The sequence below is a fragment of the Paroedura picta genome, chromosome 11 (assembly GCF_049243985.1).
Source record: "Paroedura picta isolate Pp20150507F chromosome 11, Ppicta_v3.0, whole genome shotgun sequence".
Lineage (NCBI taxonomy): Eukaryota > Metazoa > Chordata > Lepidosauria > Squamata > Gekkonidae > Paroedura > Paroedura picta.
Window position 1 is genome coordinate 21668245 of NC_135379.1, and position 13216 is coordinate 21681460.

At 46.6% G+C, this 13216-nt stretch overlaps 1 protein-coding gene across 7 annotated transcripts in view; it reads left to right on the top strand.

Annotated features, from left to right (window-relative positions):
• The first annotated feature begins 10758 nt into the window (after positions 1-10758).
• DYNC1I1 (dynein cytoplasmic 1 intermediate chain 1) overlaps positions 10759-13216 on the top strand; it is a 222370-nt gene continuing 219912 nt past the window's right edge. For 3 of the 7 annotated variants that reach the window (XM_077303652.1, XM_077303655.1, XM_077303656.1), the window contains exon 1: positions 11135-11345. The gene's annotated coding sequence lies outside the window, so the exon portion shown is untranslated. Of the gene's footprint in view, positions 10781-11134; positions 11346-13216 lie in introns of those variants that run through there. The other 4 variants (XM_077303654.1, XM_077303657.1, XM_077303658.1 and 1 more) reach the window with 2 other exon arrangements.

Here is a 13216-nt window from a genome sequence, read left to right on the forward strand (position 1 = left end):
TGGAGAGGGCAGGGTTGGAGGAGAGGAAGGACCTCAGAAGGGCATAATGCTAAATACTGCACCTTCCAAAGCAGGATTTTTCTACAGGGGAATGGAGCTCTGGCATCTAGAGATCACCTGTAATTCTGAGAGATCTCCGTGCCTCCCCTGTAGGTTGGCAACCACATCTGAGACTCTTATGAAACTGGTCCTGTAATTCCTTTGCACGCCTTTAGAGCTGGAATGCCTGAACTAGAACAGCCAGCTGAACTAAATGCCTGGGGAAAATGCATGTTGATTGGATGAGAATTAGCAAACAGTATGCTCTGCTGCAATGCAATAAAATAACCTGTGAAAATTTCCCCTTACTTACAAGTAAGCCCCGAACTCAGCAAGGCTCTTTGGTTGCTGCATAGAGCATGCTGATAATTTGTTATGCAACTACTAATAATCATTGATTGTGTTGCTGCCTTTTGCCAAATGCTACTACACAGTTTTCCTGGTAGGCTAGCAACTTGACAGGAACTTCAGGCGGGACTCGTGAAGCCTAGATTACACACACAAAGCCTGCAGGCAGCTGACAGGCAATTATGTATAATAAGGTGTTATGAAAAACACAGCCCAGCAGGTGCACCAATGGAGGAAGAGACAGTCTCCTGCTGGGCCTGCATAGAGATCAGAACTAGGGGATGGGAAGGAAAAGAACACTGGGCCAGACAGATAAAACATGAAGCGGCAGGGAAAACGCAAGGCATAAAGCTGCTACAACCATTTGTAAAAGGGGAGGCATCCAAGTTCAAGACTTCTTGGAAGAGGGAGAGGCTCAGCTCAGTGGCAAAGCATCTGGTTTGTGTGCAGAAAATCCCAGGTTCAATCCCCAGCATCTCCAGTTAGAAAGGATGAGGTAGGACGTAATGTGAAAGACCTCAGTTTGAGACTCTGGAGAGCCACTGCTAGACTGAGTACACACTATGATAGACTTGGATTGACCGATGGTATAAAGCAGCTTAGCGTATTTGTGAATGATCCCTTAAGTGCTCAAGATGATTTATCTACCCCTAATTCTACAGAGATGAATGGAGGATTAGCAGGACTAGCTGTGGTTTTGTAAGGCCTTGTGACACTTCCATGTGGCTGGTCATGACTTAAAAAATCATGGAGGATATTTCTGCAGGCCAGAAGTGCTGGCCTGGACTTTGGTTAACACGGAGCCCAGAGATCCGGAACAGGACAATCTGGGAGAAAAGTAAAAAACAAAGGAGTTGCAAGAAAAGAAGGCATTTAGTAGGTTAAAAACAATAACAAAAAGTCTTGTAACCTGCCACTACCTGGCTTTGCCAAGAGTGGCAGGCAATAAGTAGTAGTAGTAGTAGTAGTAGTAGTAATATACAGCTGGGCTGGGCTTTTCAGCTTTGAGTTGGGAAATACCTGAAGACCTTGGGACTGGAACTGGGAGTGGGCAGGATTTGGGGTGGGAAGGGACCTCAATGGAGCATAATGTTATGGAGTCCACCCTCCAAAGCAGCCATTTTCTCCAGGGGAACTGATCTCTGTCACCTGGAGATGAGCTGTAAAACCAGGGGATCCTCAGGTCCCACCTGGGGACTGACATCCCTATGGTAGGCCCAGGCTGAGAAGTCTGACAATGTCAGGAACATCCAGCTAAATACAGAATTAAAGATATAATTCAAACTTGGCATGTAAGGGTTGGACTCCACATGAAAAAAAAGGGTAATCACTATTTTTGTCATGGTAGATAGTAGGAAGAATGAGCTATATTTAAAGAAGATACTTGCCTATAGATAACTTTGTATGGTGCTAGAATTACCTGGCCAAGAATGTCTTATCAAGTGGGACTCCTGGTTATGGAAGGTGATTCTGAAAAAAAAACCTATAAATGTGGAAAATTAAATTGATCTAGAGCATGTAACCTATTTGTTTATGGTAAGAAATAATGAACAAGCACAAGTGACTGCTCTCCTTTAATTATCTATATAGTTATGGGGTGCAGTTCAATGACATACAAAGCCCTATGTGGCCTTGGACTCCCTTCTGCAGGACCACTTCTCTTTCTCTGTTCTACCGTGATGGCTTTGCTCATCCGTATGGCCTTCTACAGGTACCACCTTGCTCATGAGCAAGATCAACAACTGCCTGTGCATGTGTACCTTGTGGAATAGCCTGCTTGAGGAGGTCAGGATGGTTCCCATGCTCATGATGTTCTGCGCATTATGCAAAAAAGATTTGCTCAGGAGGCAACAAAGCTATACTAGAACAGAGTCATCCAGACCCTTTCCTGTAATTCCAAGTCAATATGTTGTGCTATATGTATGTTTAACTGGAGAGTCATATTGACTTTCCTGCAGCCTTCATATCATATGACAGAAAGAAGTCTTCAAATATGCCAGAAGAACACTTTCTCCCAATACAGAAATAAAACAAACTATAGGACTGGTGTGATATTTAACATCGCCATCTAGTGACTCCTTCTGATCACAACAGAATTAGGAAATAAGTTTATTTCCATCCTTAGAATCCAGACAACATTCCCTCTAAATTGTTGCATTTCATTGGTTTCCTCATTTTTTCAAGTGTTGACATGAACACGAACCCACAGAGTCTCTCAAGGATTAGTATTGGGACTGGTACTGCTTAATTTGTTCATAGATGGTCTGGAATTTAGATTGAGCTGTATACTAGCCAAGTTTGTAAATGATACGAAATCATGCAGGATGGTGATAACCAAAGTGGATTGTATAAAGCTATGGGCAGATCTCTCTAAATTGGGTGAATAGGCAACAACATGGCAAGCGAAATTCAATGTACATGAACATGAGCAAAAGAAAATCCAGCTTTAAATATATGCCAATAAAGGGACTCTGACCCAGACATATGCTGTTAGGGTCTGAACTTGCTGAAACTGAGGGGCTTTTTGCACGGCTTCAAAATCGCACAATGGTTGCCAATTGGAAACGCTATTGATTTGGCATAACGCACGACGTCGTAGACAATCTGCAACACTCCTGAAACCGATCAGCAAAAAGCGCTTCGTTGTAGCGCTTTCAGGGGAATCCCAAAAAGTGGATTCACCCTCCGGAAAGCGCTACACTCTTGCAAACAATCTGCAACACTAGCGATAAAGACCTGTGCGTTAACATTGTTGCGGTTTCTTCAAAGTCCCTCCTCCTGAGCCTGTCCTCCAAACTTCCGGCGAAGCGATCGCCATTTTTTTTTTCTCCGAGCGAGCGGGGATAAACGCACCAGCGAGCCTCTTTCTGTTTAGAGGCTTCCCTGGCTTCAGTCCTTCACCTTTAGTCACTAAGCACAAACCACATAAAAGCCCGTTTGCTGAAATAAAGTCCCTTTATTTTTTACACATTAATTCAGCCGAAAATCGGGCCCGTGAGAGGGGGGGGGGATTTTTTTTTTTATCACTCGAGGCAGCGTGGCAACGATCATACGATCAAACGACAGCTCACATTAGGCAGCTGGATGGGTCTCTCCGTTGCAACGAATCTACACAGATTCGTTACAATGGGTCTGTTTTTTTTTTTAAAAAACCTTTCTTAAAGGGAAAGGGGCTGTTTGGGAGCATGCTAACGGCTGCCCATTGGCTGCTTGACGGCCAGGGGCGGGACGAGCTTGGAAATAGCGCTTCCTTTTCTGCCGAGACCGGAAGCTGTGGGAAACGCTACAAAACGCAACTGGATTCCACTACAAAGGCAGGTATGCATAACGACGAATTCCACTATTTTAAATGGCGATTTTTCGTTCAGTGACCAATCTGCAACAAAGATCCTGGTGCGTAAAGGCCCTGAGAGAGAAAGAGACCTTGGGGCTGTGGTGGATGAATTGATGGTAATGTTGACTTGGTTTGCAGCAGCAATGGAAAAGGCACTCCATGCTGAGGATTTTCAGGAAAATGAAAATGAGTGCTAAAGCTCCTGTACAGATCTACTGTGTGGCTTCTTTTAGAATATGGTGCATCTCAAAAAAGAAATGTCACGCTGGAAAAATTCCAGAAAAAATTATGAAGGGACTGGAGAAACCTTTTTTGTGAAGAAGTGCTAAAGAGTCTGGGGATTTTCAGATAAGGTATGTCTGATGAACTTGGTAAATTTAGCAAAGACAAAAGGACAAAAGGAAGTACTGTTTTGCTTCAGTACCCAAAGAAAAGTGACAATGGTCATCCTATTGTCCCGACTTACATACTTACAGTAACCAGAGCCCCATCCCCACAGATGTGCTATGGTATATCCATGCACTCAAAGATGACTTACTATTCAAGACATGGCAAAGTTGCCCATTTTATTGCTTATCTCCATTCCATTTACCAGTCCCAAGGTTAACAGTCACCATGCAGCTTGGCTGGTTTGTCCCTGGCTGATTGCCCCTCCATCCATGTTCACTTGTATTCTTAGGCTGGCTTTGCCTAGTGAGGTCCATCATCTGGTCTGGTAGCTCATAGCTTTGGCCACCTCCTCTTGTGGTAGGCTAGTGCTGGGAGTTGCTAGGCAACACAGGCCTAGCAGTAGTAGCTATGGACTCTTGGCCAGAATGCTGCTTGCCCCATTCAAGGGAGGGAGTCCTGTGTCTCTACCCACTATAGAAAACTCAGGTCTTGTTACCCAGATTGGATCCCTCAAAGGGAATTGTGGGGAATTATGAATATAGCAAGAGGCTGGGTAACACAAGATCTTTTCTACCAATACTTACAGGGTCCGTTGCCTGGAAGAAACCCTTCTTAAATGAAGATGACAATTAAGCTTATACTCAAGGGGTATTTGGGGTACATTCAGACACACTCAAGCAAAAACATATATACACTATGTTCTACAGGGAGGAAATATTAGAGAAATACTGCACCTGTCTTGGGTCCAAACAGCAAAGACATAGGGTGGACAACACCAGGAGTGGAAAGGATGACGGGTGGAGAGGAATCAACACAAGACACACACACACACACACTTTTGGGATGTGCAGGAGTTGGTATAGAAATTCCTGGGCCAGCCCCAGTGACTGCCCACTAGGAGGTATGTAGTTGATGATTGGTTGTGAGTTATGGATGACTCTGATAGGGTAGTTGGCATATGAGATTACTAGAGTGGGAAGTATGGCATAAGCTTATCAAGTGGAACAATACCCTGGCAAGGTGTAATGTGCCGCTAAAGGCCCTGTATTGTTTAATCAGGAAGGACTCTGGGGGAGTACAATAGGAGATATTTATGGGTAAGAGATGCTGCTAGGCAGAAATAGTACCGGACAAAAGAGTCCAAAGAAGTTGCAGTTAGTACCTGAAGGTACTTTCCTATTGATAGTCTAATGATCTTTGGCTGGGAGGGGGTGATTTCCATAATATGCACATTTAGCTGAGTTAATTGAGCAAGCAGGAAGTAGAAAATAAGGTTCTAGTACAGTTCAGACCAGATAGAAATCTGGCCTAGCTTTTCTAGGCAAGAGAAAGAAATCTAGTGAAGCCAAAAATGAGATGGAGACCTGGTCTGGCTTCCTAGGTTTGTTAAGGGGCCCAACTGACTCCATAGTCAGTCTCTGCCAGGTTGGTTTCTACATGTACCAGCCTGCTCAGTGTCCAATCATGGGCTTCTTGTGCATGAAGGTGTCTCTGTGTGAGGCACCCTTCCATTATGAGCTACTTTTATGGTAACAGCCTAGCTGGCTACTTTCGTTCCCAGTATCTAGCAATGGCAAGCCACCCAGCCAAGTGATCCCCCCTACCACTTTCAGCTGGGCCCTTGTCATCCTCCTTCTCCTGGACCTTCCCAGTTCCCCTTACTGAGTTGGTCTTTTCTCTCAAGGAGACCTTTGCCCTCAATAAATCTTTTCTCCCTTGGGAATCCCCCCCTGGTTTTCCTTCCTCCTACCTGCGCCCACCATGCCCTCACCAACCCCTAGGATGCCTCCTTCTGCCCCATTGCAGAGTTGTTGGCCTCCTCAGGGACGTGTCCATGTTTCCCCCTTCTCCTACAGGGCTGGGTTGCCCTGGAATGAGATGCAGTTAAAAGAAAACAAAAAAATACTGGCATTGAACAGGGTATTTTTCTTTTCTTTCAGGAATATGCTGTTAAACTAATAGCTGTATAGTTTCTCATCCATGTTACTACATGTTTTATGACCCAAATCAGCTGTGAACTAACTGAATGCAGGACTGATTCAGGGTCAACTTTGTATCTGTGCATTCACTGAATGAAAAATGTGTGAGAACGGTTATTAGGTGGTGAATGAATGCACTGTGTTGTGTTAAAACATTCATCTGTGCTGTGGGAATTGCTCTCACCTTTTCGACAAGTTTACCATTTGGATTATGAACAAATAAAACATGAAACCAGCCTTGAAAGCAGACCTGTTTGGGCCACGTAAAAGTTCTCTTCATGCATAGTATACCAAGCACGGCTTTGACACCAGAGCTGTTACGTTCAGCTGGGCCTGCACCACAGTGGACTTTCTTAACTGCAACTTTGATATAAAGATAACCAGCATCTAGGCCTCAGCCTAGGGATGTCAGCCTCCTGTGGGACCTGGAGACAACATAGATCAGTTTCTCTAGGAGGAAATGCATGCATGGACTCTATGCCACTGAACCCCACTGAGTCCCTGTCCACCCCAGACTCCATCCCCAAATCTCTAGGAGTTTCCGAACCTGGATCTGGCTACCTGACCCTCCCCCCATCCCCTGTTGGTACATCTGGCAACCCTAAATCAGCCCCGCAATTTCTTCCCAGAGTTTGGGTTCAGACCCAGTTGATGAGAAATAGCAATAAGAAAGACAATGAATTGAAAATGTTAACCAAAGTTACTCACTTCCCCTCAGGCACTTGAAGCCATAGCTCTAGTCTTTAAATACGTTTATGCTTTGAATATGCTCACAGGGAGAAAAGACATCATCCCAGTTCAAGCAAATGCATACTACTGAAAATATACCATGTGTAATTATCACGCATTTCACAAAAAGACTTCAGTCCATTCTAATGTACACACTTGGGTGGATTTTAAGTAGTTGAAAACTAAAGGTAGCTGATTTGACTTCAGATCTTGGCCAAAGGTGGACTCCCCTTATATTAAGGTGAGGGGAGAGGGGGAGAGAGGTGCTGTCATTTGACTGTCAGTGGCCATGGAGAGTTAATGGCAGAGTAGTTGTTCAGAAATACTTTTTCCTGTGTGTTCTTATAAAAATGTATCTGCAAGTAGACAGGGGGGGAAAAATCCCCAACCCTATTTCTTATGAACAACACCATTCCTTGAAACCTGTAATAATTTAGCATTACAATTCTTGGCGTTAAAAGAAATAATTTACCAGAGAGTACACAGAACACAATTACACACAACTGAGCCAGTTATTCAAAGCACTGACAAAAATATTAACTCCCCCCAGTCAAGAGAATTACGTTATCTTCACTGCTGCTTCTAAAATGATTAAGCTGTCACATTTCTTTGCTATGCGCTTTCATCTCCGCCTCACAAGCGCTATGCTAATGAGGCCAGAAATTCAGGAGCTGTGCTGCACATGTAGTGTGCTGGCAGAAGAAAGGATGCCTTAAGCCATGAATATATTATGGCCCACAAAATAAAGCTGCCAAATGGGAGTTCATGCATAGGGGACTACTTTTAACTTACCCTCATTAGGAAATTAGATATTTGGGAATTGACATTGCCCACTGAAAGGACCTCATCTCAGTCCTCTACAGTGTTGAAGGAAAAACTTTTATCCTAGAAGTGGGTAATGGGTTGGAGACCTATGCCTTGATTACTTGAGCCACTCTTGAGTTAGCATAGTGTAGTTGTTAAGAGCAGCGGTTGCTAATCTGGAGACCTGGGGTGGATTCCCCATTCCTGGGTGACCTTGGCCTTGTCACAGTTCAATTAGAGCTGTTCTCACAGAGCAGTTCTGTCAGAGTTCTCTCAGATCCACCTACCTCACAGGGTATCTGTTGCAGGGAGAGGAAGGGAAAGGTATTTGTAAACCGCTTTGGTTAGTGAAAAGTGGGGTATAAACCAGCTCTTCTTCTGCCATGTGCATAAAGTTGGGCTAGACATAGCACTTTGTACAACTACCATTAGAAAGAAGGGTGGCTACTTCTTGCCAGTACATCTTTCTTGCGAGCTTTATAGGAGCATCATATGAGGAACAACTGTATCATCCTTTGGAGAGTGGCTAGAATGTAGTGGTAGCATTTGCATGCAGAAGGTCCCATGTTCGGTCTCCCAGGTAAACTGATATCAAATGACAGGTTTGCAAAGCACAGGTGCCTCTGCCCCTGGCAAGGCTTGGAGTAGATACTCTTGACCTATACAAACTGACTGACCAGTATAAGGCACTTTTATCTGCCTGGTCACTGCCAGAGTCAACATATTGGAGCAAATAACCCTTTGGAATCTAGCTATGATTCTGTGATCTTAGTTCTGTCAGTCTGGAACGGGAGCTGTTGTCTTAATGAAGTTTCCTCATGGCACCGTTGCCCCCTTTCCATTTTCCTTGGAACGGCTGATGTGAATCTCTGCAATAGTCCAGAGCAAGGAATCTGTCAAAGGAAAACAGTGTGCATGCTCATCTCTTGTACAATAAAAGGTGACCTGCAGTTTGTGTGTGTTGTGAGTGCATTTGTCATTGCTTGTGTATAGAATCCCACATGTCGCATCCAGACATACCGACCGCCACACAAATGACTGGCCCACCTACTTAGGAGGAGGAGAGGGGCCTAATACTAGCCTCATCCCAAGCACTCTTGTCTTGTCCTCTCCCATGTCCATCTGGTTCCCTAGCAAGAGCCCCCATAATTGTAGGCAGTCTTCAAGAAGACACCACCACATGCCTGTGCAGACTGACAGCTGCTTGATATGAAAAGTCATTGGCTTGGTCAAGGAGTTCAAGTTGGACTCCATCTTGTCTGAGATTGCAAGAACAGGATGCAAAATTCCTTTCTCCTCCATTCCGGTCCGAAAGACTTAAGCCTAACTGGGCAGTTATGGGAGCACAATTGCTCCTCCCAGACAGAACCAGTAAACTGTCCAGGGAAGGGAGTGGCTCCTCCAGAATGAACCAGATTTTCTTTGGTTCACTTTGTGTCCTGTCTCCTCACCCCACGCTGTCCATTATTCAATGTAGCAGCATCCCCCTTGCTCTTAACAATCCTTAATGTGTTTCTCCTGACTTCTTATCCATTAAGTCATCTTAGCCACTGAGCAGACAAAGGTGAGAGCTAATCCCATCAGGTTCTATCCAGCCTAGGTAGGGTCCATATCTGAGACCTGTTCACCTGACTGTGAGTCAGACTCCAGACAGCCCACTTCAATTACATCATACTTCAACACACCTATCAGATACACCTAGAGCCCCTAGCCAGTCATCAATCACTTACATCACATCATACCTCCCAGTGGGCAGTCACTGGGCTGGCCTGTGAATTTCAAACACTAGATCAATCCTTGCACACCCCCAAAGACTGTGTGTATGTTGACCCCTCCACACCCAGTGTTGCCTTCCACACTGATGTTGTGAGCTTCTCTGCTTACTTGGAATCCAAGACAGGTGCAGTATTTCCCTATTTAGATAACTACCCCCCCCCCCCGTAGAACCTATTGTGTGTATGTTTTTCTCTGTGTGTTTCTCAATAAAATACAAAATCCTTTTTGGAATCAAATGAGGGTTTCTCCCTGGTAAAGGATCCCATAAAAATTGGTGGAAAAGACTTTGTGTTACCCAGCCTCTTGCTATATTCATAATTCCCCACAATTCAGGTAACTTATCTGTCAGAGGAAGCAGCGGGAAGGTGGTCAAAGAATTTAATGGGGCTGGCCGGTGAACTCTGAAATTGGCAGGGCTGCAGTGGCAGAGTCTTCTTGTGATCGCATGCTTCTTGTGATATCTGCACAACATGTATTGCTACAACATACCTGTACAATCCCCTTTGTGGGTGTATACCCATGTCTTGGGACATACAACTCTTCCCTCTCTCAGTGAAAAATGAACCCATCCCTGCCTCCAGTCCACTGTCTCAGGAGTTGTTGTAGCACCATTCCCTTTCAGACAGAAAGTGCCTCTGAATATGTGTTCCTGGTACATTTCCCACTTTGCTAGCCAGAATGGAGATCAACAAGACCTCTACGATGAAGGCCAAGGTATTTTGAGAGCTACAGAAGAGCCTTTCAAGAAAGACAGTGGATGTGAGTTGCTGTATGCCATGATGATTCTGTGAAGGTTCAAGTGGGTGGCAGGTTACAGTGGATGAGCGATAGGGTTGTAAGTGTCCTGCATAGTGCAGTGGGTTGGACTAGATGACCCAGGAGGTCCCTTCCAACGCTATGATTCTGTGTTCGTGCATAATGTGCTGTCAAGGCAAGTGAGAAGCAGGGATGGTTGTCATTGCCTTCCTCTGCAATTTTCCCTTTGAAGGACTGGTGGGGCCAAAGCACACTGCTGTGCTCTGCTTTCTTTCCTTGCATGCTACCTTAAATAAATGTTTATTTTTTTCTGCATTATTTTTCTTCACCCCAAAATGTTTGAAAACTGATCTTCAAAATCTGCCCTCTGTCTGTTGATGCTAGTCTTGATTAACGGGCTATGCAGGATCAGGAGAGGAGGTGCGATTAACAGTGGGATGGCGGAGAAGCAGGAGGCAGCCTAGTGGGGCATCTGCAACCATGTCTAATGGAGAGGATGAACTCCCGTTCAGTTCCTTAACACAGAGGTCTAGGAGATTCTGCGGAGGCAGAAAGAGGTTTAATACTGCAGCATTGCTTATTAGTAAAAGCCTATTACTCTTCCCAGCCTTATCGCCAAGGAAAGGTATTTATTTTTTTAATATACGACAGGTGTGTCATTTTGCCAGGGGCTCCTACCGTGGCCTGGCTGCCAGGCAAGAGAAGCTCAGAGGTAGCTTGCCGTTGCCTGCTGAGGTTTCCTCCCCGAGGGTCGGCTCTTACATCCCCAGGACTCTCCAACCCCAGAGTTGGCAACCTTAGGGTCACCTGCGGCCCCAGGAAGTCTCCATCCAGCACCCTGGCTTTGGCGGGCTCAAGGTCCTCTCCTCCAACGGGCCCTCCGTGGCCTGGCCTGGGGGGCGCAGCAGGGGCGGCTGTGAAGCCGGGGAGGGAGGAAGGGAGGACGGAAGGGAGGAGGGAGAGAAGCGGCTGCTCCTGGGAGGAGCGTGGCCAGCGTGAGCCAGCAGATTTCTCGCCGCCGCGGCGCCGGCAGCTCTCCCGCTGCACCCCGCGCCAAACGCGCCTCCGCCCGCCGGAGCATCCGCGCCCGAGCCGCCGAGCCCCCGGCCCGCCCCCGCGCTTCTCCGCCGCCAGGGAGGGCTCGGGCTGCCCCCAGCAGGGACACCGCGCCGCTCCGCCCGCCCGCCAAGGTAACGCCGCTGGGCGCGCCCGGGGCTCTTGCCGAGCCAGGCTGGGGCAGGAAGGCTGGGCTGGGCTGCCGGGGTGCCAGAAAGGGAGGCAGGAAGGCAGGAGGGCTCCCTCCACGCGTCCCAGCCCCGCCGTGGCTCAGCACTTTTGCGCCTCCGGCTGGCTCTCTCGCTCTCTCCTGGAGCATCTGCCGAGAAGGACCGGGGCGGGGGAGGAGAGGCAGGAGAGCCGGGCGGGTGTGGGGCTGCGAGCGGCCACGGAGAGCGGCTCTTTGGCCCTGAGTCTCCCGGATGCTGCTTCAGCCCCCGGACTGGTGTCGTTCGAAATGCCCGAATGCTTTAGCGGTCCAGGAGCCAAGAGGCAACCGGGCCAGGGCTGTCATTGGCGCCTTCCCACATCCATCAAGCCCCTTCCCTCTTAGCGCATCCCCAAAATCGGCACCTGCTGAGTGAGGTCAACGGAAGTGGGGCTGCGATTTGGGGGAACGGCTTGCCTGCTGCCAGTGCTGAAGTGCATCAAGCCAGGACATTCAGAGAAGCCCTCTCCCCTCACCCAGGCGGGCTTGGCCCTAATCATAATTTAGAGGCAGAACGCAGCAAGTCCATGAGCTGACTTACAGAGAGTACAGGTGGCAAGACAGGCCACATATTGAAATGCATTTCTCAACAGTGTTCGTCGCTTTCTAGAAATCCAAAAGGTCATTGGAATTCTATCAAAGGCATTTTGTACGGCTTTTAATTGCAGCTGTATATTTTCATTGGATTTAAGTTTGTAAATGCCACCACTGCAGGGCTCATTGAAATCAATGGCCTTGGAAGTTGTGCTGATTGTGCTGCCAATCCCCCATCAATACATTTTTAAGGTTACTGAGACGCCGGCCTTTTATTTATGCTCATGTGCCATTGGGGTTTTTAAATTTCATGCTGGGGCATTCTGTGGACTGGAGGGATTCTTTAATACTTCACTAGTTAAAAGAATTCTATGAAGTTCACCTTGCATTTCCCCCTTAGTTGGATGCTCTCTTGCTGTCATATCTGACTGATAATGCAGAAATGAGCATATGAAACTCTTACATCATTATCTGTTTTGCATTGTCTACTCTGATTGGCTTAAGTTCTTCAGGAACTCAGAGAAAGATCTTTCCCAATATCCGCTTCCTGCAGTCTACCATCTGGACATGCATGCAAATATGTGTGCTCTCTTGAGTCATAGACCTTCACCACTTTCCTCTTTCTTTTTTGCACCCCTTTGAAGGAAGGGGCTATAGCTTTAAGGCAGAGCACATGCTTTGCATTCAGAAGGTTCCAGGTTTAATCCTTTACATCAGGGGTAGTCAACCTGTGGTCCTCCAGATGTCCATGGACTACAATTCCCATGAGCCCCATGAGAATTGAGAATTGTAGTCCATGAACATCTGGAGGACCACAGGTTGACTTACCCCTGCTTTACATCTCTACTTCATGACTTCTCTCAGTTGTGGAGAACCACTGTCAATCAGGGTAGAACCAATAGTACAAGGCTGCTTATGGCTACCTACCTACCCCTACAGCAGGGTCCCCAGCTTTTCCGGCCTTTGATATTTTGAGAAGGGGTGGTGAGTGCCAGCCCAAAATAATTGCTGAGGGAGGCAGAGCCAAACCCAAAATGGCTGCTGTAAGAGGTGGAGATAAACACAATACCCCTCCCATTTTGCAAGAATCACAGGAGGTGAATAGAACGAAATAAGGGGGGGGGGGAGAAGAGTGAAAGAAAAGGAGGAATCAAAAGAAGGAAAGCTTGAAGAGGAAAGGAACCACACTGACTAAGGAAAGCATTGGTACTGATCCTGCCTGTTATTGCAACTGTGGAAAACCCTTTCATTTGAATAAGGGCA